Genomic DNA, 23,931 nt, shown 5'->3' with positions numbered 1-23,931 from the left:
GATCACCTGAGGTCAGGGGTTCGAGACCAGCCTGACCAACATGGAGAAACCCCATCTCTACTAAAAATACAAAATTAGCCAGGTGTGGTGGCGCATGCCTGTAATCTCAGCTACTCAGGAGGCTGAGGCACAACAATTGCTTGAACCCGGGAGGCAGAGGTTGCAGTGAGCCGAGACTGTGCCATTACACTCCAGCCTGGGTGACAAGAGTGAAACTCTGTTTCAAAAAAGAAGAAAAAAAAAAAGGGAAGGTGGAAGATAGGAATGAGGGAGAGAGGGCTGGTTAATAACAATCAGAAATTTGAAAGGGATTCCACCGTTCTGACATCTTTAGTTTCTCACTCAATCCCATGAAGTATATAGGACAAGATATAAAATTCCCATTTTACAGATGAGGAAACTGAACCTCAAACAAAGGAGGCAACTTGCCCAAGGATATATAGCTAGTCAGCAGCAGGTCTAGGACCAGAACCCAGGTCTCCTAAGTCTCAGTTCAGTGTTTTCCCCATGTTTTCTCTGTTGCAAGTTAAGCCCTGAATAAATGGCTGCATACTCCATTTCTCTTGTTTTGTCTTGCAAACCAGGCTAGACATTCCTGAAGGGCCAAACTATTTGGTATATCTTCTGTCTCTCAACACAGGGCCCAGCACCTTGTGGGAACTCAGACTGTTGGGTTAACTGATAGCATGAAGCCTTGAAATCACCCAGGATGCTCTATTTTGCCCTCTCCCGCCCCACTGCACGTGACTTCTTCGTCCCACCAATCAAAAACAAAGGGCTTTCTTCCCTAAACTTAACAGGTGCTGAAAGGAGTCCCAAAACGTCTCCACCTCTGGCTTGCACAGTGCCTCAGGCCCCGGGTTGGCATTTCCCCAGCCAGGAGAGAATGTTGTACCCACAATACAACTTGAAGGAGGCCCCTTCTCCTCCAAATGTTCCCTACTGAGGCCTGAAACCCCACCCTTAGTTACTATTTCTTTTGTCCTTTGTGGTGGTCAGGAGACCTGGGCCCTCCAAGCTTCCCTGTCCCTTGTCCTATACTTCCCTCTTCCTCCAGCCTATCCCCCACTGGATTCTCTCTCTGGGCGTAGTCTGCTCAAAGTCTGAGATCTAGAAGGAAATTCATTAGAAAAACTCATTTTGTCAAAGTGTCATGTACTTAGCACCACCAGAAGCATTTCCTTTTTAAAGGGGCAGCTCCTAAGGGACAATGTTGTGCCCTCTTATGGTAGAATTTCAGGCAGCAGCAGGGCAAGTTCCATAGGGAAGAAGACCATCCTAAAATCACAGCATGTAGGAGATCAGCTATTGTGCACAGGTTAAGGCTGCTTCAATAGTCATAATCAGGAAAACTATTCCTTTCTGCTCAAAGAAAGTAAAGGAATTTAGAATTTAAAATGAGGTCTTTTGATGACAGTTTTGATCAAACACTTTTTCTTCTTCAGAACTATGAATCGGTCATGAACACACTAAGTTAAAACAAGATTTGATTTCCACCGGGCTATTTTTGAAGTCCTGTTGTTCTCCTACCCCACCTCCTTCCATTTAACATTCATGAGTTAAGGTGTTACTAGAAATGTGCACAGGGAGAACACGTCGACCTTCACCTTTTACGTGGTAGAAAGGATGTGTTGACAGTTGAAATATGGGCAGGTACATTTTTGGGAGACTGGTATTTCTGCATTTCAGTGTACCAAGCACCGTTCAAGTGATGAGCGGGTCAACTTTGAGGTTTTTAAATAATCAGGAGTATTTATATTTCTCAGTTCATTTTCAAGGATTAAAGAGCTATTATTCTAAATCTTTTGAAGGGAATAGCATCCTCTTTCTCTTCTACTTCTAAAAGGTTCTTTATTGCAAATATATATATTTTAACAAAGCACATTTTCTTCCTCATAGAACCTCACAACATGCCTGAGAAATAGACAGTCCCTTTCATAGATACTTATATTAGTGTGCAGAGAGGTGAAAGGCCACACAGCCAGTAAGTCATGAAGTTACATATGTTTTAAACCCAAGTCTAAATGTCTAGACTCATTTTGCTACTCCGTGACACTTTGTTCATTTTATTTTAAAATAAAATGAATTTTGCATGACAGTGAAGAGCTTTCTGCAACACTGTAATGGGACAGGCAACCAGGGCTAGCCTTGTGGTGTAGCATGTGTTCAGGAGTGCTGGGAAGCACAGCCCCTTCCCAACACAGTTGGCTGGAAATCCACAATGTAAAGTTTATTCCTTTGGTTTAAGAATCTGCTTCCCGTGTGTAGGGGACAATAGGAGATAAGGAGTACAGGGTCAAAAGCAATGAAGACTGATCAGTCATTTGTATGAGGGACGGACTAAATGACCTCTAAGATATTCCTCTTGCTAGGTGTGGTGGCATGCGCCTATAATCCCTGATACTTGGGAAGCTGAAGTGGGAAGATTGCTTGAGCCCAGGAGGTTGAGGCTGCATTGAGCCATGATAGCAGCTCTGCACTCCAGTCTGAATGACAGAGCAAGACTCTGTCTCAAAAAAAAAAAAAAATCAGGACAAGAAGACAGGCCTCAGCTCTGAGTGTACCTGGACCTCACAGAAGGAGAAGATCAAGGCCATCTAGCTGGAATGTAAGAGCCTTTCAGTGGTGCCCAAGAAGGCAGTCAAGGAAGGCTATTGGTGATAAGTGTATTAATCCATTCCCACACTGCTGGTAAAGACATAGCTGAGACTGGGTAATTTATAAAGAAAAGAGGTTTAATGGTCTCACAATTCCATGTGTCTGGGGAGGCCTCACAACCATGATGGAAGGTGAAGAAGGAGCAAAGGCATGTTTTATATGGCAGCAGGCAAGAGAGTATATGCAGGGAAACTGCCCTTTATAAAACCATCAGCTTTTGTGAGACTGATTCACTATCACAAGAACAGCACAGAAAACCTACCTCTATGCTTCAGTTACCTCCTGCCAGGTCCCTCCCACGACACATGGGGATAATGGGAACTAAAATTCAAGATAAAATTTGGGTGGGGGCATCATATCATATCAAACCATATCAGAGAGCCAAACCATATCAGGGAGCCCATATGGACAGGACTGAGATCACTGAAGTGAGGAGAGAGAACATCTCCATCTGCCTTTCCCCTCAGTCTTCTTCCTCTGTCAGCCTCCTCCACATCCCATCTCATGCCATGTGCATCCCCTCTTCTTTTTCAGTGACTTCCTCCTCCTCCCGGTTGTTTGGCCACTCTCTCTTCATCTTTTTTTCCTGTCCTGACCCCGTAACTCTCCCCTTTCTCCCCCTCCATCTTCTCAACCCTTCCAGCCTCTACGTCCCCCCATTGTATTCTTACAAGTCGTCTTTGCTCCCCTGTCTTTCAGTTTCCCCTGTCAGTGGGCAAATAGGCTGAAATAAGTCCCAGAGGGGAGCAGCAGGAGAGAAAGTTGAATATGGGTATCCCCAAAGCTTCAGCCTGGGGGCAAGCAAGTGAATCCTCAACATGCCTCTGGGAAATCACTTTTCCTCTTACTCCCCTGATTGGAGGGTCCCCAAACCCCTAGGTAGGTATGGTCTTTGCCCAACTGTGTCTTTGGCATCCATCTGCTCTTCTCCCCATACCCTTTGACTTATCCTTACTCTTCTAGCATCTGTGCAACCACTGGTAGGAAATGAATGAAGCCAGATTGGTGGGTGCAAGAGGGTTAACGTTGGGGCAGAAGGAGAGTGAAGTTTGGCCAAGTGGTTCAGGAGGACAAGAAAACCTTCCTACCACAGGCAGGGGGCACTTGCGAGAGACTCCAGGCAGCAGACGGCTTTTATAAAATATCTTTATGCAAGGTGACATAATATAGATCACAAGCATGAGCTCTGCAGCCATTCTGTTGAGGATTCGAATCCAGCTCTGTCTCTTATGAGATAGCTGTGCGACTTTGGCAGAGATGCTCAGACTCTGTGCTTCAGTTTCTTCATAAAGTGAAGACAATAATCCTATCACCTGCCCCATAGAGTGGCTGTAATAACTAAATGAATTAATACCTAGAATCGTGTTTGACACATAGTATAAGGTCAGTGAACACTGGAAATAATTGTTTGCGTATGGGTGCATGCAGGACTTCTATGACGACTTTTAAAACTGCTTGATTCATGAGTCAGACTTACTCACACACTTTGGGCAGAACGTGTTTCTCAATACCTGAAGAAGTTGTCCCAGGGCTGAATAGAGTTCATTCTAAGCCATTTCCAAAGTCAAAGGCAGTGGTACCTGTTATTTGCCTTGGAACCACACACTTTGCCTGTGCACTTCCCGTGGGTCCGAACGCTTGAGAACCAAGTCAAAAGTGCTCACAACCTGGCTAAACCCGATCCTGAATGGACTGCTTCCTCAGTATGCCAGTGGAAATCGACCACATCTCTCAGACAAAACAACTGCATTTATTATTCTGAAATCCAATTTTGAACAAGTTGATAGTTCTGGAGCCCTAGGCTTTTGATGTCATATAACACTGAAAAATGCACATGGAAAGGGACCGACAACAACAAAAAAGGTTGGGTGTAAAAGTAGAGAGAACAAGTTTAAATTGTAGGCAGATGTAGAGCAGTCTAATTTCTTTTTTGTAAACCTTCAGCTTCTAGTTCTACCTAACCTATACCTGTGCTTTCTGCGGGTGGACTTCCAAAACGGGGTGGAATTCTCGAACTCTCTCTCTCTTTTTTCACTCCCTTTTATTCCTTTATCCTGGTGGCTCGGGAAAGTCATCACTGTCTTACAGCCTGATTCTTGGTTGGGTCAACGGAGATAATATCCTTGTGAGAGGCAAACAAGCAACTAATGGGGACAGCTATTCTAGTCCTGAGCCCTGGGAGGAAGGTCTCAGAGCTAACTAATGTTTCCTTAAAACATCCTGAAATGTGTGTGGGGTAACACATATTTTATCATAGTTATTCTGGCTCCGCGAGTGCAATGAAAATGTTAGCCTTGGCATATCAATCGTGTTTTACAGATGACTGTAATTTCCTGAATGTCAAAACTCCAAATTTTTCTACTAAGCAAACTTTTCAGTGGCAAAACAGATTGCCTCCATAATGTATCACTGTGGGCAGGAAAAATGAAATCTTTATGCACTGTATTATGAATCAATGAGGCATTGAGATTCTTGGAAGGATGAGTGGACTCTGGAAAATGAAAAACGGCCGCTATTCCATCTCTACAAACTGCTGTTCAGGGAGTGGAGGCTTTGGTGGCATTCAGTGTGTGGGCCACAGAAATATCAAATTCAAGTTGAAACCAGTTCCTGTCTTTCCCTGCGTTTTGATGGGGTAAATGCCACTGTAGATATAATGTGAGTCAGGGCATTTAGCAAACCTTTGCCCAAAACCCCCCTAATGTGATTTCCTTCTGGAATAATGGCTCAGTTGGATTATTGCCACAGGGAACCAGAGAGGACTGCACCTTTCCTTAAGAGAAAAATCACATCAATAGCAAATAACTGTGGAATCTATACCAGGTGTCTTGCACCATGCTAAGCACTCTACATGAGTTATCTCATTGAAAAATCACAACTCCAGGCTGGGCACAGTGGCTCATGCCTGTAATCCCAGCATTTTAGGAGGCTGAGGTGGATGGATCACCTGAGGTCAAGAGTTCGAGACCAGCCTGGCCAACATGGTGAAACCCTGCCTCTACTAAGAATGCAAAAATTAGCTAGGCAAAGTGGCAAGTCCCAGTAATCCCAGCTACTCAGGAGGCTGAGGCAGAACAATCGCTTGAACCTGGGAGGTGGAGGTTGCAGTCAGCCGAGATCGTGCAACTGCACTCCAGCCTGGGAGACAGAGTGAGACTCCATCTCAAAAAAAAAAAAAAAAAAAAAAAACAAAAAAACAAAAAAAACGAACAAAAACAAAACAAAACAAAAATCACAGGTCTGAAGTAGGTGCTTACAGATGAGGAAACCAAGTCTTAGAGAGGTGAAGTAATGAACACAAGCTGAGGCTTGCTGCTAGAACTTCCTGATTCCAGATTCTGAACTCTTAACTAGAAAACATTTATCAGTGGTTGGCTATTTTTCAAAATTCTGGGCCAGCTCAGTCCATGGGAAGAGAGGAATAAAGATACAAAGAGGACTTGTCCTCTTTCCAAGATGTCCGCAGCCTTGAAGGGAAGGGCAGACTTACACATGATAAAGTCAGATGAACAGGGTTCCTTAGGACAAGTCCAGAAAATCTATTCTGGAGGTTCAGAGGAGGGTATGGCTGCTTGGGCTGTGAACATCAGGAGGAATGAGGCCTTGAGAAGTCAGTCATATTTGGACAAAGAGGTAGAGCAGGAAATGTGTCTGGAGGGAACAGTATGAGCAAAGGCATGGGGTGGCAATGTGCAGCTCAGGGAGTTTAGTTTGCTTAGAGTATGGAGGTCAGTGTGCAGTAGAATGCTGATGGGATGGAATATGAACCTGGACCAATAACTTAGTGATAAATTGTAGACATTATTCAACTAAAAAATCAGTCTGTTCATTTTCTCTGTAAATCCCTGTGTTTTGCCTTTTTCTTTGCTTTCACATTTATTTTTAAACCAGAGATTCCTGATCATCCTCAGCCCCAGCAAAATTTTAAGGCAGCCAAGTTTACCTTTGGGGTCCTCAGTGATCTTTCTTGGCCTCTTTTTCTTTCCTTAAAACTTGGTGCCCATCTCTATAACATGGCTTTCACACCCCCTTTCCACCCCATCCTACCCCCGCCCCAAATCAGGATCTGAATATTAACTCCATAGGAGGGATATCTGTCTGGTTTTTTGTTGTTGTTGTTGTTGCTGCTGCTGCTGGTTGTTCGCTTTAAGAGATGAGGTCTCACTCTGTCACTCAGGTTGGAGTGCAGTGGTATGACCATAGCTCACTGCAGTCTCGAACTCTTGATTCTTGCATCTTAGTCTCCCAAGTGGCTATCACTACAAGCAAGTGCCACCACACCTGGCTAATTTAAAACTTTTTTTTTTTTTTTTTTGGTTTTAGAGATAGGGGTCTCATTATGTTGCCCAGGCTTGAACGCCTGGCCTCAAATTATCCTCCCACCTTGGCCCGCCAAAGTGTTGGAGTTCAGGTATGAGCCACAATGCCCAGCTGGAATAAACTCTTAATAGCATTATTTCTGGCCTCAAATGTCTCTCCTACCATTGCAGGAATTCTTTTGAACATTAGGGCAACCGACATATGTATTAAGCCTCTAGTACTCACTATTTCACATTTATCAGCAGAGTTTATTAGCAAGTAAATAAAGACAGGGAAGTTTTTCAAGCAAAACTTTCCTGTCTCGTATGGAATACAAACTTCCCTGCAAGGTATGGGATACAAGACAGGAAGTTTTGAACCCAGAGCAATCTCCGCCTCCAGGGTTTAAGCAAAACTTCCTTTCCTTCCAAGCAAAACTTCCCCGTCTTGTATCCCATACGTTGCAGGGATGGGATACAAGACGGGGGGAAAGTTTTGCTTGGAAGGAAAGGCATTGCTTAGAGAGTGCAGCTGTTGGGAGAAGGAACTAAAAGTACAACCAAGGGAAGATTGCCCCAAATACTTCCCTCACTTCACCACTGTCCCAGAGTTGATCTATTATATAAAGTGAGAGAGCCCCGATCTGTTCATGTTTCTATATAACCATCTCCTCTATTTATATGGTACACATAGATTCAACTTTCAGAAATAGTTCTTAAATACTCTTAGGCATGAGTAAGAAAGGCTTTGGAAGTCATCTCAAATCCTTTGTGGAAGTAGGCAGGATCTAAAAAAAATATGTGGTACAAAAATAGAAAGCCTTTCCTTCTTGTTTAACTTCAAGATGTCTTACAAATTGATTTAGAAGACTTTATTGCTGTGTGAGTCACACATTTGGCTTATAGCAGGTTTCGAAAACCAGACTCCATAAAAAGGGCCTAAGAGATTGTGAGAAAATTCCAGAGGGACTCTCACCCTGATGGTTCCTGAGTTCACTGGTGGGCCTGCCTGACTCCTGATACCACCCAAGAAACTGAGAGAACTGCTAGCGCGTGGGAATCAGCAGCAATAGGTATTATTCAGTACCCTCTTCCTCCAGGGGGTGGCATATGACTGGCACCCAAAGGGCTGTTTTTAGGTAAGACTCTCACAGCTTGTGTGAGTCGAAGGATTTGAGAGATTCCAAACCTGTTATGCGCAGGCAAAAGACAGTCACCCAGAGTGCTCACCTGACAACGAAGCTGGTCTTTTCTTTTCGGTTCCTTCCTGCTTCAAACCTATGCTGAAGAGGCCTCTTTCTCCTTTAGCAGTCAGTCCTCAGAACCTCAAGGAAGTAAGGTTTTGGAGGGCTCTGCAAGCACAGGCCAGGCTTCCAGTAGTTTCACAGCTGTTCTTTCCATCCTAGCACCCTCCACAAAGTTCTCCAGGTCCACTGATTCAATCTGTTACCCACTTAGCAATTTTCTTCGTTTCTGTCTCTAGACAGTTTCTCTCACACCTCCCCCTATTGTTCACTTTCTTCTATCTCCAGGATGATCGATGACCCAGTAGAGATTTACATTTACAAAGCAATCACATTTACATAAGATAGCTCTTGTCTACAGCTGAAAAAGGCACAACTATAATACATATATAATAGAGAGAGCGCCTATTCATCACCCACATTTACAGTGCCTTCTAACAGGATCGACTGTTCTAGGAATTGGTATACGGGGGAGATGGCCCTATAAAATGTATCACTAAAGGTAATCAATGAGTTCTGACTAATATGCTCCACATCTTGAGGTGAAAATATGCCAAAAATACGGGGAAAACATATTTACTCCTTAAAGTTTGCTGAATTTAATTCGAGATTTCATCGATTTCATTTAATACAAAGATTATATAATTAGGAAGTCTGTAGCAATTGAAAATACTAAGTCTAGTGTTCACCCATCAGGGCATTTTGGTAATATCTAGTAACGGCAGGAGAGTCTCATTTAATTGAATTGGAAATGCAATGTATATTAGCTTACAGAAGCTTAATCAGTGTGATCAAATTAAAACGGGCCACTCAGACATACCATCCTGATTAAGGCACTTGCAAACATGCCACAATTATCAGAGATTTTTGGTGTTCATGATTTAAACTCAGGTTTCTTCTCTGGAGATTCAGACTTGGATTTTTTTTTAACTATACAATTAGAAAACGCCATCCTTCATTTTGAAAAATGTTGCAACAGTATTATTGACATTAATTCTCAAAGAATGCAGAACAGTAAATATCATGTGCTGGTAATTTTTTTTTTTTTTTCTTTTAGCGGTCACTGCCTTCTCTTTTAGATGAGGATCATTAATCTCGAAGCTTTAGCTCCTGAGAGTGGTAATGAAGTTTGGCAATGGTGAAGTGACCGTTTTTAAAAGTAGTAGGGGAAAACTCCACTTTTTTGCTTTCTGCAAAACAGTTCTAGGTTTCACCAGAAGAGATTTGCTTATAGCCCTATTCAAAAAATGCTTTGACTGAACTGGCCTGCCGTCCTGGGTAGAACACTACAGAATTAGTCCATTTCTTTTCAATGTGTTCTTAATAGACCATTATAAACACTATCTTGGGAGATGTGAATTACTTCCCCCCACCCCTGCTTTTAAAACTCATCTTCCTGGCCCACCACTTTTAAAATGCAGCAGTATTAAATTACCTGGAAAGGATCTCGTGTCTCTAGCTCCATTATTTGTGTGGATAGTGGTGACGGGGGCTTGTACAGTGATTTGTTTGCGCTTTAGTCAGCAAAGCCAGCCCTCTCATTAAACAGCAGAGAAAACAGATTCAGAGACCCTAGGTGACTTTCTCAAGGTGTCAGAGTGGGTTAGGGTCAGGTCTGGGGACAGACATCCACAGTCATTTGACTCTCAGGGATTTTTTACATTCAGCTTAGTCAATTAAGACAAATCCCAAATCACTGGAATCTGCCTTAAAAGAAATGTACACTATCGAGTAAGCAACTCTGTTAATGAAAAGACTACTGCGGGTGAAAGAGGGAGGAAGATGAACAGGAGGAGGAGAATGTTGTGCTGAGATGGAGTAGGGAATCCAACTTTCAACAGATTCTGCAGCAGTCTTCTGTGGCTGAAGCCAGGTCAAGGTAGATGATTCTAACATCCATCAAAAGCACAATGAGGTCAAATTCATAGAAGCAGAGAAGAGAATGGTAGCTACCAGGGGCTGGGCAAGGGGGTGGTGATGGTTTTCAGTTATACAAGATAAGTAAGTTCTGGGGATCTACTACACAGCATAGTGCCTATAGCTAACAATACTGGATTTTATACATAAAATTTGCTAAGAGGGTAGATTTTCTGTTGAGTGTTCTTATCAAAAAACAAAACAATAATAAGCACGGAGCAGGAGGAAACCTTTGGGGCATGATATATATATATATATTTATGTTCTTGATGGTGGTGATGATTTTACAGATGTATACTTATCTCCAAAACCCAATGAGATACATACATTAAATATATGCAGCTTTTTATATATTAATCATACTTCAAGAAACTGGTTTTTTAAAAATATTCTGAGGTACAATTTCTCAGATACTAATTCAGAAAGGCAGGGACAAACAGTAGATCCAAATGGAAGCTCCTGAAGGGTAAGTATACCCCAGAAGTGCTTCTAGCCCCTCTCTGTGACATCATGAGGTTCAGGGAAATGTAACATGTCCTATAGTTGGCTCAATACTAAAATCCTCAACAAAATGCTCTTTGTTTAAAATAAGCTCAGGGATCTTTAAAGTTCAAGGAGGAAGAATACTTATTTATCCATCTTTTTAAAAACCCTTTCACATATTGAGTTACAGTACATGCACTTTCTTCGCTTGCTATAAGATGGAACAAGAGAATAGGTGGTCTTTTCTGGCATGTGTTATATACCTATTCTGTTTACTACATATACTTTGCAGATACCTTACTACAGATACTGCAGATACTTCACTCACATCAGCACGTACACTGAGAGCGCATTTTGTACTTTGGTAGCCTCTGTGGAAGATAAAAAAAATACTCCTACTCTTTCTCAAGGAGTCACAGCCAGAACTTTGCTGTAGAGATAAGCAAACAAAGAGAAAGTTAACAAGAAAGAAGCCAGTTGTCATTTCCAGAACTTTGTCTTCCAGTGTCTAGTTTCCACAGTCCTCCAGCAGAATCTCCAGCTGTACCTTTCTTACAAAGCACACCACTTTGTTCCTTGTATTCTAGTTATCTGTGTATATGAATATCTTTTTTACTGGAAAATTAGGTGCTTAAGAGCAGTATCTGTTTCAGCTCTGCTGTCTCCACCTCCTCCTCTCCTTCTTTCACATCCACCTCTCTACGCCTACCCTGCCCCAGCATCTGGTACTGTGCCTATCACATTCTAAATGCACAATAAATATTTGCTCATTGAATTAATGAACACCTGAATGGCACATCTTAGTGTCTGGTTCAATGCTAAATAGATATTGTTCAGAGGAGGGAAAGATGCCCTCAGGCTGCATCAGGGAAGGCATGATGGAGTAAGGGGCACATTAATTGTTTTGAAATTTAAGTAAGAATGATTCCATTTAACGAGCACCAGTATGTACCAGAAGATTTGCCTAAGTCATCTCACTGAATATTCAAGAAATTTCTAGCAGACAGGGAGGTCCAGTTATTGTCCCCATTTTACAAATGAGAAAACTGAGGCTCAAAGAGATTAAGTAACTTGTCCAAGGTGCTAGAGCTGGGATACAAACACATATCTACCTATTTTGAGAGAATGAGCTCTTTTCAATGAACTAGGATTTGGACATGGGTAGTTGAAGGACATAGATCATTCAAGATATGTGCAATGGTATGGAAAAGCAGACATTTTATAGATAAGAAGAAGACCAGTATAACCAAGGGGATGAAGGCTGGGCCTGATAATAACACTATATTGTTGGTGCTGATAGGGTTGAATTTGTCAGTTAACATAAAATCAAGAGACAGTTTAGAATTTATTTTTTAAATGGTGTATAGGGTTATATAAAATAGCCACAATGAATAAATATGAGAAAAACCCATGGGCCTCCTAATGGCATTTGAATAAAAAGGCAGACTTCAGCCTAACCATCTGCCTATTTTTCAGGAGAGGATGGCTTAAGCAACTAAAATAATCCTCTCCCCAAACTAATGGTCTTTCTTCCCGTACAGGTTTCATTACAGCCTAGCACAGAGGCCAGTTTAAGGAAATGGAGTGGAAATAGTGTGTGTTCATTTAGTCTTAAGAGCAGACGCCAGTTGGGGAGCATTACTCAAAACTTCTGGCATTTTTCTTTCCTTGCAAGTGTTTCAGATTCAGCCTGGGTGTAGGCTGTAATCTTAGGGAACAATCACCTGTCAGTCTGGTCTCTTTCATCTGTTCACAGCAATTTGGCCATATGAAGGAAAGCATTTCTTTTTTTTCTTCTTCTGTTTTTCTTTCAAAAGCTTCTGGAATTGAGAAAGGGGACTGTGAGACTGTCCAATAGCCAGAACTGCTTTGCCTGTCACTGGTGGATAAAGGCAGTTATCCAGTAAATACCCTGTTCCATGAGTATTCTCAGGCTGGTTCTACACTGGTAGTTATCAGTTCATTCTTAACAGCAGGGCTTTTCTATTTTTATTTATTTTTCAATAGCTTTTGGAGTATAAGTGGTTTTCTGTTATATGAATGAATTAAATAGCGGTGAATTCTGAGATTTTAGTGCACCCGTCACCCAAGCAGTGCACATGGTACCCAATGTGTAGATTTTATCCCTGGCCCCCGTCCCACCTAGCCCCACCTGAGTCTCTAAAGCCCATTATATTACTCTGTATGCTTTTGCAAACTCATAGCTTAGCTCCCACATATAAGTGAGAACATACAGTTTTTGGTTTTCCACTTCAGCAGCAACAGGGCTTTAAAAATGAAATCTAGGCAGATCCCAATATGCAAAACAGATTAAAATGGAGTCACTGAGGAAGAGGTGGAGTGAGGGCCTGGAGCATCATCTATTTACTTCAGACTACCCCATCACTTTAACTCATGGCAGGCTTTCGGATCCTGCCTCACAACTCAAGGGCTGTGTGGAACATAGACTCGAAACCACTGGTCTACACCGAGGAAGGACATGATAAGTGCATTGCAATGGCTCTATGAGCCCAGGCTCAATGGCCTGGATGGCTTCTTCATAACTCTTTTAGTCCCGCTAGAAGCTGGAATTGGAATGAGGAATGGTCGCTGGCAGGCAGAGATTCCCTACCAGAAGGCATCTGCAGGACAGTGAAGGGGAGAGGGACAATATGTTTTTTCCTTGGTATTCCTGTTGACTAACGCAAATGCCTTGTCCATTGTAGGCATTCAGTAATGAATGGTCACATTGCCTCCCAAATTGCAAGAAAGCAGAAAAAAAAAAAAAAAAAAAAAAACACCACAACATTATACATGTGTTTCCTCACCACCAAGTGGGGGAATAGAAACCCAGATAATCAGGTAAGGAAACTCATAGCTTTCAGACTTGATGTGTTTTCAAGGACGAAGCTGGGTATGTCTAGTTAGCCCCTGAAATATGGGTGCCAGTGGAGGGGAGGGCAAGTGAGAAATGAATAGTCGGTGAGGCACTAGGCATGTGGTTGGGAAAGAACATAATGATCTGTGGGAGAAAAGGGGCAACCTCCGCAAACCTGGCACACAGATGGCAAGAAGACATTCTCAGGGAAAAGGGCATGGGTCTGTCAACTTTACTTATATGGAGATGCACTTTTTTCCCCCAAAGTTCCTGAAAACCACTCTGAAGTGTGTTCTTGTGATTATTTATTTGTGTTACGTCTTTGGAGACATTATATTGCCTGTTTTCATACCTTCCCAGTGATGCCAGGAATGATGAGAATGATTACCAGCATTTCACAGAAGAACGGGGAGCAGTACTAGGAGAGTAACTTGGGTGGGCAGTGGCAGCATCCTATTAGGTTGGTGCAAAAGTAATTAAAACTAATGGCAAACACTGCAATTACTTTTGCACCAACCTAGTATTTTCTGACAAAGATCACAACCGAAGCATGTGCCCTGGTGCCTAGGGTAAAGGCTCAGAATAGTTTGATCATTCTTGAAGTGTCCATAGGCACGTACTGGGGAAGTGAAGATAACCACGCAGACGTTAGGTAGAGAACATCTTATTAAAGCCTGTGGAGCACAAATCTCCTCCCCAACCATGATGAGAAAGAAGGACACTCTTGAAGAGCCACTTGGAAGCAAGCCCAGTCTTCTTAATTCCATTAATTATGATCTTTGATGCCAAAAAAAAGCGAAACTCTGTAGACTTCAAAGCTGGGAGAATCATTACCCTGGCTCAGCTCCACAATCTAGTCATGCTGTGTCTGCTAAAGGCACCTGGACATCACCCCAAGGGGAACCTTCAAATATTGGTTATGGGCGATGCCATATAATCTACTGATGAGCTTTCCTTGCATCAATGTCATGGAGTAGTTCTCGGGATTATATGAAATAATGCATGCATTCAAAGCACTTCAAACAGGGCCTGGTGCATAGGAAGCACACAGTAAATGTTACTTCTTACTGTTAAAAAATTCCAGGCCCTCGCTATGTTTGGCAGTCTCTGGCATCTTTGTTGGAATGAAAGTCTGTACGTTTCTCTACTTGACTATAAAGGTGTAAAATATGATTTTGTGGGGTTTTTTTGTCAGATACTTAAAATTATTTGACTCTAATATCAGAGCAGTCTGTGCTTGGGCTCTGCAGAGTAGGAAAAATACTTCAGGATTTAGAGTTAAAAGGGCCCTGGTTTGAATCATGGCTTTGCCACTTACTATCTACGTGGCTTTGGGCAAAAATATGCTATTTCCCTCAGCCTTAGTTTTACAATCTGTAAGATGTAGACATAATTTCTACTTCATAGGACTGTTTGCAAATTATAAAGTACTTTACAGCAAATTCTTTTTTAATTAGGAATTTTAAGCTTAGCCAGAGTTGCCTCCTTTCTTCCTTATATCCCTCAATTCATGATCAGCTTTACAGACAGTGATGGCCAAACGTATTATTAGGCCTGCCAGACTGCATGGGCCCAGCCAGTAGATCATTTTGATTAAATGATCCAGTCAATTCAAGAAAGCAGTTTTCTCAGTGTCCTCATCTCCTCCTCTACTTAGTCCTACTCAGGTGGCTCAAAACACTAGCTCCGGTGATTTCGTGTAAATATATCCTTCAAGCAACATGATGTTCCTCTCAGAACATCTTCACCATCCACAATCTTTCCAGGGATGCTAGGCACCCATGCATTCACTGATGATTTGTGCTTCAAATGCATGTGACATCTTAATTATCCGGTGCAAATGCTACTTTAAGCAAGCACTAACAGATGGTGGCCTGAATTTTATAGCATTGCCAGCATTTTCCAGGCAAAATTTATAGTTCAGTCATCAGTGAGCTGAGTCTAGCCTCATTTTTCTTTTCTTTGTTTAAACTTTAGCAAGCGACCATTCTGAAAACCCAAATCATCTTTTGTAATGGAGTAATAGCCATTGACCAATAATGTCGTTTTATTTCTGTCCGCCCGACTTCCCAGTCTTAGGTTGCTTGCCCACAACATACATAGTAGTGAAAGTGTCAGAGCCAGGTGCTGGTGGTGGAGTGCCAGGCGATATTGCCCTTATTCTCAAGCTGAAATACTAAAGAGAAGGTAATATTTCACCACTCCCCACAGCCCTTGCAGAAGCTTTTAGCTACACAATCCTATTCCATCTAACTGAGGCCTCCAGCAGCAGGACCAGTCTTCTAATCTTTGTGAATCAAAGCCTAGTCTAATATAGTCCCTAAGCACATAGGATGTCTCTAGAAGGGGTAGATGAACTTAGCCTTGTAAGACAAGTTCAGATGTGATCTGAGTATTGGCCCCATCACCTACTAACTATGTGACCTTGAACAAGCCAATGTCTTCTGAGATTCCTCCTCAATAGAAAGGGCTAATAACCCTTACTTTATAGGCCTATTATAATAATTAAACAAGATAATATGTAAAGCACATTGCACAGTGTTGGACCCACAGAAAGTGCTCAATAAATTATAATTCATAAAGGTATTACTATATTTTTGCTGCATGTGAAGAACTATTCCAATTTCTTTACATGCCTTAACCAATTTAAATAAATCACGTCCTTCCTCAAATGTCACCTTTAGTGATGTTACCCTCAACTACATTAAATTGACAAGTTTCTTGCCTCCACCATTCCTTATACCTCTTCCTTGATTTTTCCTAATTATGACTTATTCCCTTTTAAAATAATACATATCTTACTTGTTTAATGACTACATCCCTCCATTATAATGGGCATAAGGACAGGGAATTTTGTCTGTTTTGTTATATGCTGTATCCCCAGAGCCTAGAGTAGCATCTTGTACCTACTGTGCACTCAGTAAAATTTTTGAATGAATAAAGAATTTAATCCTCAAGAGAACCTTATGAAGCAGGAACTACTAACAGCTTCTTATAAATGAAGAAATTGATGCAAAGGGAGATCAGGTAACCTGTGCAGGGCAATGCTTGGCTTTTAAAGTTGTAATTAGGCTCCAGCATTTGCTGTCTTAACCATTATACTATACTACCTCTTTCAAAGAACTTAGGGAGGGAGGGAGAAAGAGAGAGGGAGAGAGAGAGGGAGAGGGGGTGGGAGTGGGAGTGGGAGGGGGATGAGAGAGAGAGAGAGAGAAAGAGGAAACATGAGAATGTGGAAGAGGGAGGGAGGGAGGAAATAAGAATGAGAATAATGAGAAGAGTGTATGTGATTCTATGAACTTTAGGGCTTACTTTTCTTGCTTTTCACATTTTCTCCTCCTCGTCCCCCTTCTTCCCATGAATAGGATCTACTTTGCTCTGATGAAATATACCTGGGCAGAACTATGGGAATCTAGCTTTGGCCATGCAATAAAGGCAGGGATCAACCACTTGTTCCGAAAACAGCATCTTCAGAGAACACTTCCATTGTTCAACTGTCTTTCCATTGTCCTATGTGTCTATTTCCAAACTTAAATGGGTGGAAATCATTTACACACCAAAAAACTCATAGCTATTTGTGTTAGTCAATTCTCACGTTGCTGTAAAGAACTGCCAAGGACTGAGTAATTGAGAAAGGAAAGAGGTTTAATTTACTCACATTCATGGTAGAAGGTGAAGGGGAAGCAGGGCACTTTCTTCACAAGGTGGCAAGAGGGAGAAGTGCTGACTGAAGAGGGAAGAGCCCCTTATAAAACCATCAGTTATTGAGAGAACTCACTATCACAAGAACAGCATGGGGGAAACTGCCCCATGATTCAATTACTTCCACCTTGTCTCTCTCTTGACACGTGGGGATTATGGGGATTACAATTCAAGATGAGATTTGGGTGGGGACACAGAGCCTAACCATATCACTATTCAACATTGAATGGATGTACTAAAGAGCAATGCTAGGCTTTTAAAGCTGTAATTAGATGTCAATAAATACCTAAATCTGTCTTTATTTACAGATAACATATTCATCTATGTTGAATATCCAGTGAATATCTGATGGAATCTATCAAACAAAAAGCTCCTGAAACAAATGACTGAGTGTAGTAAGTTTTGCAGAATATAAGCTTAATCTATAAAAATCAATTATACTTGTTATGTATTAGAAATAATCAGAAATCAAAATAAACAAAACAATAATATTTACCATAGCATCAAAAATGCAAAATACTTATGGATGTATCTGACAAAAAATAACAAAAGTGTGTGCCCGGAAAACTATAAAACACTGATGACTGAAATTAAAGAAAATCCAAATAAATGGATTAGATACAGCGAGTTCGTGGTGACTCAATATTGTTAAGATGTCAATTTTCCCCAAATTTAATATAAAGATTCAAGGCAATCCTTGCCAAAATCCCAGCAGGCTACTTTTTTCTTTTTCTTTCTGCAGAAAATTTTAGACTGATTCTAAAATTCACATGGATGTGGAAAGGATGTACAATATCCAAAACAAGTTATAAAGGAAGAATGGTCAGGTGCAGTGGCTCACACTTGTAATCGCATCACTTTAGGATCCCAAATGGGAGGATCATTTGAGCCCAGGAGTTTAAGACCAGCCTGGGCAACATAGAGCCCATCTCTACAAAAAAATTAGCCAGACATGGTGGCATGTGCCTGTGGTACTGGTTACTTGGGAGGTTCAGGTGGGCTGTGATTGCACCACTGCACTCCAGCTTGGGTTACAGTCTTATCTCAAAAAAAAAAAAAAAAAAAAAAAAAAAAGGAAGAAAGAAAAAAAAGAATGAAGTTGGTGAGCTCACAGCATCTAATTGCAATACTAGTATAAAGCTATAGTAATCAAGACAGTGTGGTATTGGCATAAGGATAAAGGTATTGATCAATGGAATAGCACCAAGTCCAGATATAGACCCAAATACATATGGACAAATGATCTTCAAGAAAGGTGCCAAGGTAGTTCGAAAAAAGCTCAGGTGAAAGCTAAAAAAAATTGGGATGGAAGAATTCATGGATCAAGGAACAAACAGATGAGGAAAGGAAGGAGGGAAAGAGAAGCAGGAGGGGGAGAGAGAGAGAGAGAGAGAGAGAGAGAGAGAGAGAGAGAGAGATTGATTTACTTATTACTTGGGAAAAAAATAGAGAAGTCCTGTTTAACATCACTCTTCCTTGCATTATTAGGCTTTCCCAAGAGGGAGAGAGAGGAGTGAAATACCAGACAGTACCTGGGAACTGGACAGAACCCTGAGCTCTGCTCCAGCAGTGTAAGTGAAAATTCTCAACCATATATGCCACAGAGGTAGAAAAAGAGTGACTGAGGATCCCTGTTCTAGAGAACAGCAGCACATTGCCTCTGTGACTTTTGTATGGCAGGTGAGGAAAGAAAAAAAAAATGGTTCCTGCTTTTCAAAGCTCGATTAACAGAACACTCTTCTTAACTAAGCTATAGAAGCACGACCAGCATGGACAGTCACGATGTGGGGTGGGGGAGGGGATTTGTTATGCCACTAAGTGTACTGTATGTCCTAACCATCACAGAGATGCATGTGAACTTGCTAAGAAATGTTTCCATGGCTGGACTCTTTCTTCCTGGATCTGTTACTCATTGCTTCTAGCATCTCATCTGTGGGCACTGTTTATGTTATGTTGTTATTATGGTGCTGAGGCTTCTGCTTCCACATTTCAGGAGCTGGCAAAATCAGATAACCAGGAAAACTGAGCCAACCAGAGCTCATCAGAATCATACTGGCCAGGTCACATTGTCCCCCGCTGCAATAGTTGGCAGCTGAAACAAGCTTAATCACTAGTTGACATTTATTGAGTGCTTACCATGTGCCAGGCACTATGAGAGCCTTACTTAGTTTATGACATTTAATCCTCAACGACAGCCCAATGAGATAGGTACAAAGTTAATGAGTAATAGAGCCAGGACTCAAATCCAGGTCTACTTTCCTCCAAAGCCGATGTTCTTTCAAACACACACAAGGCTGCCTAATTTATTTAAAGATGTCTTTGAACAGCCCTTTGCTGCAGCTGATTAGCACTAGGTTAAATATCAAAGTATGTCCAGCCCATGTTATTTATCCTGTTATTGAAAGTCTTTTTCAAATAGCTTAGGCTACTTTCCTCCTTACTAATAAATGCACTTTCTGGGATAAGCTGAAAATTTTGTTGCAATCAAAGGTGTCACACTATCCTGGATGGGGGACTATTGAAGGAAGAGGTAGTGAGGGTATAAATGAATTCACTCTTGAGCACACTCCACTACACCTTTAGGAATACATTCTGATACCAGTTCAAGCTTTTTTCATTTGTCTTTTTCTACAAAGGTGCAATTGCAAAAACAAAAACAAAAACAAAAACAAAAAAAACAGAGAGAGAAAATAAGCAGTAATATTAATGCTTTGATTTGTCACAAGCTTTTGTGATATTAGACTTAGTCTAATAGCTAAACTAAGGAACTATTGACATTATCACATAAAATTACAGTGATTACTGGCAAAACCAAATACATGGCTGTTGGATTGCTATGTTCACACAGCGTACAACCATCTTGAAGAGAAAGAACACTCACATACACATACTTTCGTACACACACAGGGGCAAAATTAGGGGGGTTAGCAACAGTCACATCCTATCGTCTTAGAAAAAATACATGGCTCTCAATTAGAAGAAAAAACATAATCACAATATAATATGCAGAACTCTGGTTCCAGCAATGATCATGGAAACAGCTAAAGCCAAACACGAAACCGCACCATGCTGAGTCCCAACAGAGCAAGCAAGACTTCATTTTATCTTTCTTTCTTTCTTTCTTTCTTTCTTTCTTTCTTTCTTTCTTTCTTTCTTTCTTTTTTTTTTTTTTCTTGACAGAGTCTTGCTCTGTCACCCAGGCTGGAGTGCAGTGACGTGATCTCGGCTCACTGCCAACTCCACCTACTGGGTTCAAGAGATTCTCCTGCCTCAGCTTCCTGAGTTGCTGCATCTACAGGCGTATCCCAGTGTCCCACCATGCCTGGCTAATTTTCTGCATTTTTAGTAGAGATGGGGCTTCACCCTATTAGCCAGGATGGTCTCGAACTCCTGACCTCACGATCTGCCCGCCTTGGCCTCTCAAAGTGCTGGGATCACAGGCCTGAGCCACTGCGTCAAGCCTTCACTTTTATCTTTCTAAAGCAGAAAAGTTTTTCGTTTGGCTCCTGCTAGCCAAAAGCAAAGGGGTGCCAGTATGTTTAGTTTATTTATGAAGCCATGTGCTCTTGACTACTCTCATCTAGATACTGCTGAATAGATAAACAGGTTTGTTCGCTATGAGATACTTCTTGCAAAGACAGATCAGTCTTCCTGTGGTATCTGCTACCAGAGGCAACCCCAAGTAGATTTGTGGAGTGAGCAGGGTTTGACTTGATCATTTCATACTCCCCTTCTGTATATCTTTTTTCCCCATTTTAATATCCCACCTTCCCCTAGTTTAATTCATTTAAGCCATCACTTATAGTGCTCAACTCAACATTTACGGTATCGTTTGCCAGGCACTGTGCTTGGTTGCTCTGCCCTAGCCCCATAATATTTATGACCTTCACTAGTACTTGAAAATTGGGCTTGGTTCTTGTTATTCCCTAGCCTGAGCCTATGTGAAAATCATCTCAGACTGAGAGGAGTGATCGGGTTCCATCATTATCTCAACTTTGGGCAATTTAATTTTTAAACGGATGCCTCAGCATGTCATACATGGATAGAGATGTAGTATGTCTATCTGTCTATCTACCTATCTACCTAATCTAATCTGTGTCTCCTCAGCTTTGTTTGGCTGACTTGAGGTAGAATAGCTGTAGTGATCTATGAGTTCTCTACTGCTTCATTGACGGAGTATATTCGAGGCTTGAGATGGCTCAACAATACTGCTGAGGAAAGGTAGCTGTCCAAATACAACCAGAACGGTATTATTTTAGAGGAAAAAATGAAGCATTTGAGAAGTGCATGCTTTTTCCTTTCATCACTGCTACTGTTACAATTTTTTAAAAGTGGAATGATTCTAATTTTTCCATAAAGTCTCCATTTTTACAGTAGCTGGCAGAGACCACACAAGAAGATGGAAGAGCACCCAGCTGGACATCCTGAGATCTGGCTCCTGGCCTCCCTTGGTGTGATCACCTGAAGTATCTTGCTCTCTGGGAGAATTGTAGTGTACATTGCAGTGGAAAGATCATGGAACAAGCATCAGAAGATCAGGAGTCTAGGCTGCCCTTTGCTAGTAGCTAAGTGTGTGCCTCACGGAAAGTGACTTACCCTTCTTAAGTCTTAGTGTGTTTATCTGTTCAGCAAAATAATTGGTCTCATGTAAAGTGTGAAAATGTTCTGATACCAAATGAACATTATAAAGGCTCTTGGTGGCTACTACACATGCTCAGCTTTGACAGTTTAAGTGCTTTCTGGGGATAATCCAATGGGTCAGCAAATGGATTGATTGTGGTCTGCTGTGTTGGCCAGAATAACAGGTTCACATTACCAAAGGGAACCATATGTGAGTCTAAATGCACGGCCTGGCCCAATCGGTCATGGGTCAACTTCTGCAAAACCTATGCTTCCTGATCTCAGTGATATAGTTCTGCACTGAGTTTTTTTTTTTGTTGTTTGTTTGTTTTTTTTTTTTTTCTGTCTTGTCAATTTGGCTCACTGTTGGCATAGAAGAAACTGCTTGCACCTTCCTGAAAGTCATTTCCAGGGTAGTCTGGCTCTGCTGCTCAGACATATCCCATTCCATCTGCTCTTCCCTGAAACAGAGGGCTGGCTACCCAGCTTCACATCCAGGCAATGAAATAGAGCAAGCAGAACTGATGCAACATTAAAGCTGTAGGTTTCCTAAGCGACTCAGCATACTACACTGAATCTCAGTAGGCTCAAAATGTACCGAAAATCGGAAAAAGGTGGAATTAGACATTCCATTTTAGCTTTGACCTAATCCACAACTCCAAAGTGTTCTGACCAAGATATAGAGGATTCTGCCCCGCCCACCCAGAGTGACCGGCTTGCATTTTCTTCCTCTGACCTAGCCTTACTACACGAAGGGTAAATGGATAAAATTAAGGTGCTCAAGCATCGCTTCTCAGGAGCCTTTATTGATATCCCCATAGGACCTATTTCCCACCCCAACACTGACATCAGCTAGGGATCGTAGCAACTTAAATACCATGTTGTCATACTCTGTCATCCCTACTAAGACTGTGAGCTGCTTGAGGGCACCTACAGCATTTTATATTTATCTATATGGCCTCAGAGTCCAGTGATATGGCACAAAGTAGATGCTCAATATATTTTAGTTACTACTACTATTATTATTGGTGCCAAAGAAGAATTTTTACCAAAACCGTTCATTTGGAGACCTCAAGTGGGCATATCATTATCCTCTTGGAGCCTCAATTCCTCATGTGTATAAAAGAAATAATAGTGCCTGTTTTATGAGCTTTTCGTAGGCGAGGATTATAAGAAAAAATGTACCAAGTGCTTGGGACACAGGTTGGCCTGTAACACGCAGTCAACATATATTCCTTATTTTTAGCCACGATGCATATTTCAGGCAGCTTGATTTTTGCATTTTTGTTTTCTTCAAATAAAAAAAGGAGACTGAATTTCTTTTTGGAGAAGAAAAGAACCCTCCTTCTATCTCCCAGCCTGTGTCTGGCATCCAAACAACATAGGGAAATTCTTAAAAAACTGCTCTATATCCTATTGTTACTAGGTCAAATAACATCAGAACATGGCATCCTCTGTGCTGGCTGTTGTGAAAATGCACCAGGGTAAGAGCCTTGGGGTGAAGACATCTACCTATCCCCCACCTCACCATCACACACATCAAAGCTAAGGAAATGCATAGACAGTGCAGCAGGAACTGAAAATCACAAATCTCTGAACTAGAACACAGTGCCTAAGCATCCATAGGCACTGTTGTATGAAGTGTGAAAAATGCTCCTCATAGTTTCACCATATGCACAGGAGACTAGTACTGCTCCTGTTGACAATGATATCCCAAGAAGGAGAAAATGTGCAGTCACGGAAAAAAGAAAAATCTCCTGAAAACTGCTGGGAGAGGACTCAGATGAGGAGCATAGTGCAAGAAACCCTGGCACACGTATCTAGAGAGAGGATGTCAGAGAACTTGTAATTTTTCACTAATAACCAACAAAAACAATGAAGAATTCAGAACTAGCTCAGTCTATGAGTCACTATACATGACAAATAAAAGACATCTAGCTCAAAATGTGCAAAGAGGAAGACCCTTCACCATGGCAGAAGCGTGGGATGCATCCGAGTATGGCAAGTGAGATATAGATCATTTTTATCTACTTTAGAATGTATTTATTCAGGCCTCCCACTGTTGAAAATCTGGGTATGGTATTAGGTATGCATTCTCTGTGTCATCTCAACTCAGAGTCTACCAATTGCTCCTTTTGTAGCTCACACAGAG

The 23,931-nt window shown here is 41.5% G+C and overlaps 1 protein-coding gene and 1 long non-coding RNA gene across 7 annotated transcripts in view; one reads left to right on the top strand and one right to left on the bottom strand.

The window, feature by feature from the left end:
• Positions 1–23,931, bottom strand: part of HS6ST2 (heparan sulfate 6-O-sulfotransferase 2) — a 317,315-nt gene that overhangs the window by 18,025 nt on the left and 275,359 nt on the right. The gene's annotated exons all lie outside the window — the stretch shown is intronic.
• Positions 7,924–21,830, top strand: LOC141582701 (uncharacterized). Of its 2 annotated transcripts, none has more exons than XR_012515599.1 (4): positions 7,924–8,029; positions 17,468–17,554; positions 18,648–18,730; positions 21,534–21,830. It is a non-coding gene; the product is annotated as an uncharacterized LOC141582701 (long non-coding RNA). The 2 variants fall into 2 exon arrangements; XR_012515600.1 differs by having other exon boundaries at positions 21,519–21,830.

This window comes from Saimiri boliviensis, chromosome X, assembly GCF_048565385.1.
Source record: "Saimiri boliviensis isolate mSaiBol1 chromosome X, mSaiBol1.pri, whole genome shotgun sequence".
In the NCBI taxonomy this organism is placed as follows: domain Eukaryota; kingdom Metazoa; phylum Chordata; class Mammalia; order Primates; family Cebidae; genus Saimiri; species Saimiri boliviensis.
The sequence above is the reverse complement of the archived record's forward strand: the minus strand, read 5'-3'. Positions and strand labels throughout refer to the sequence as shown.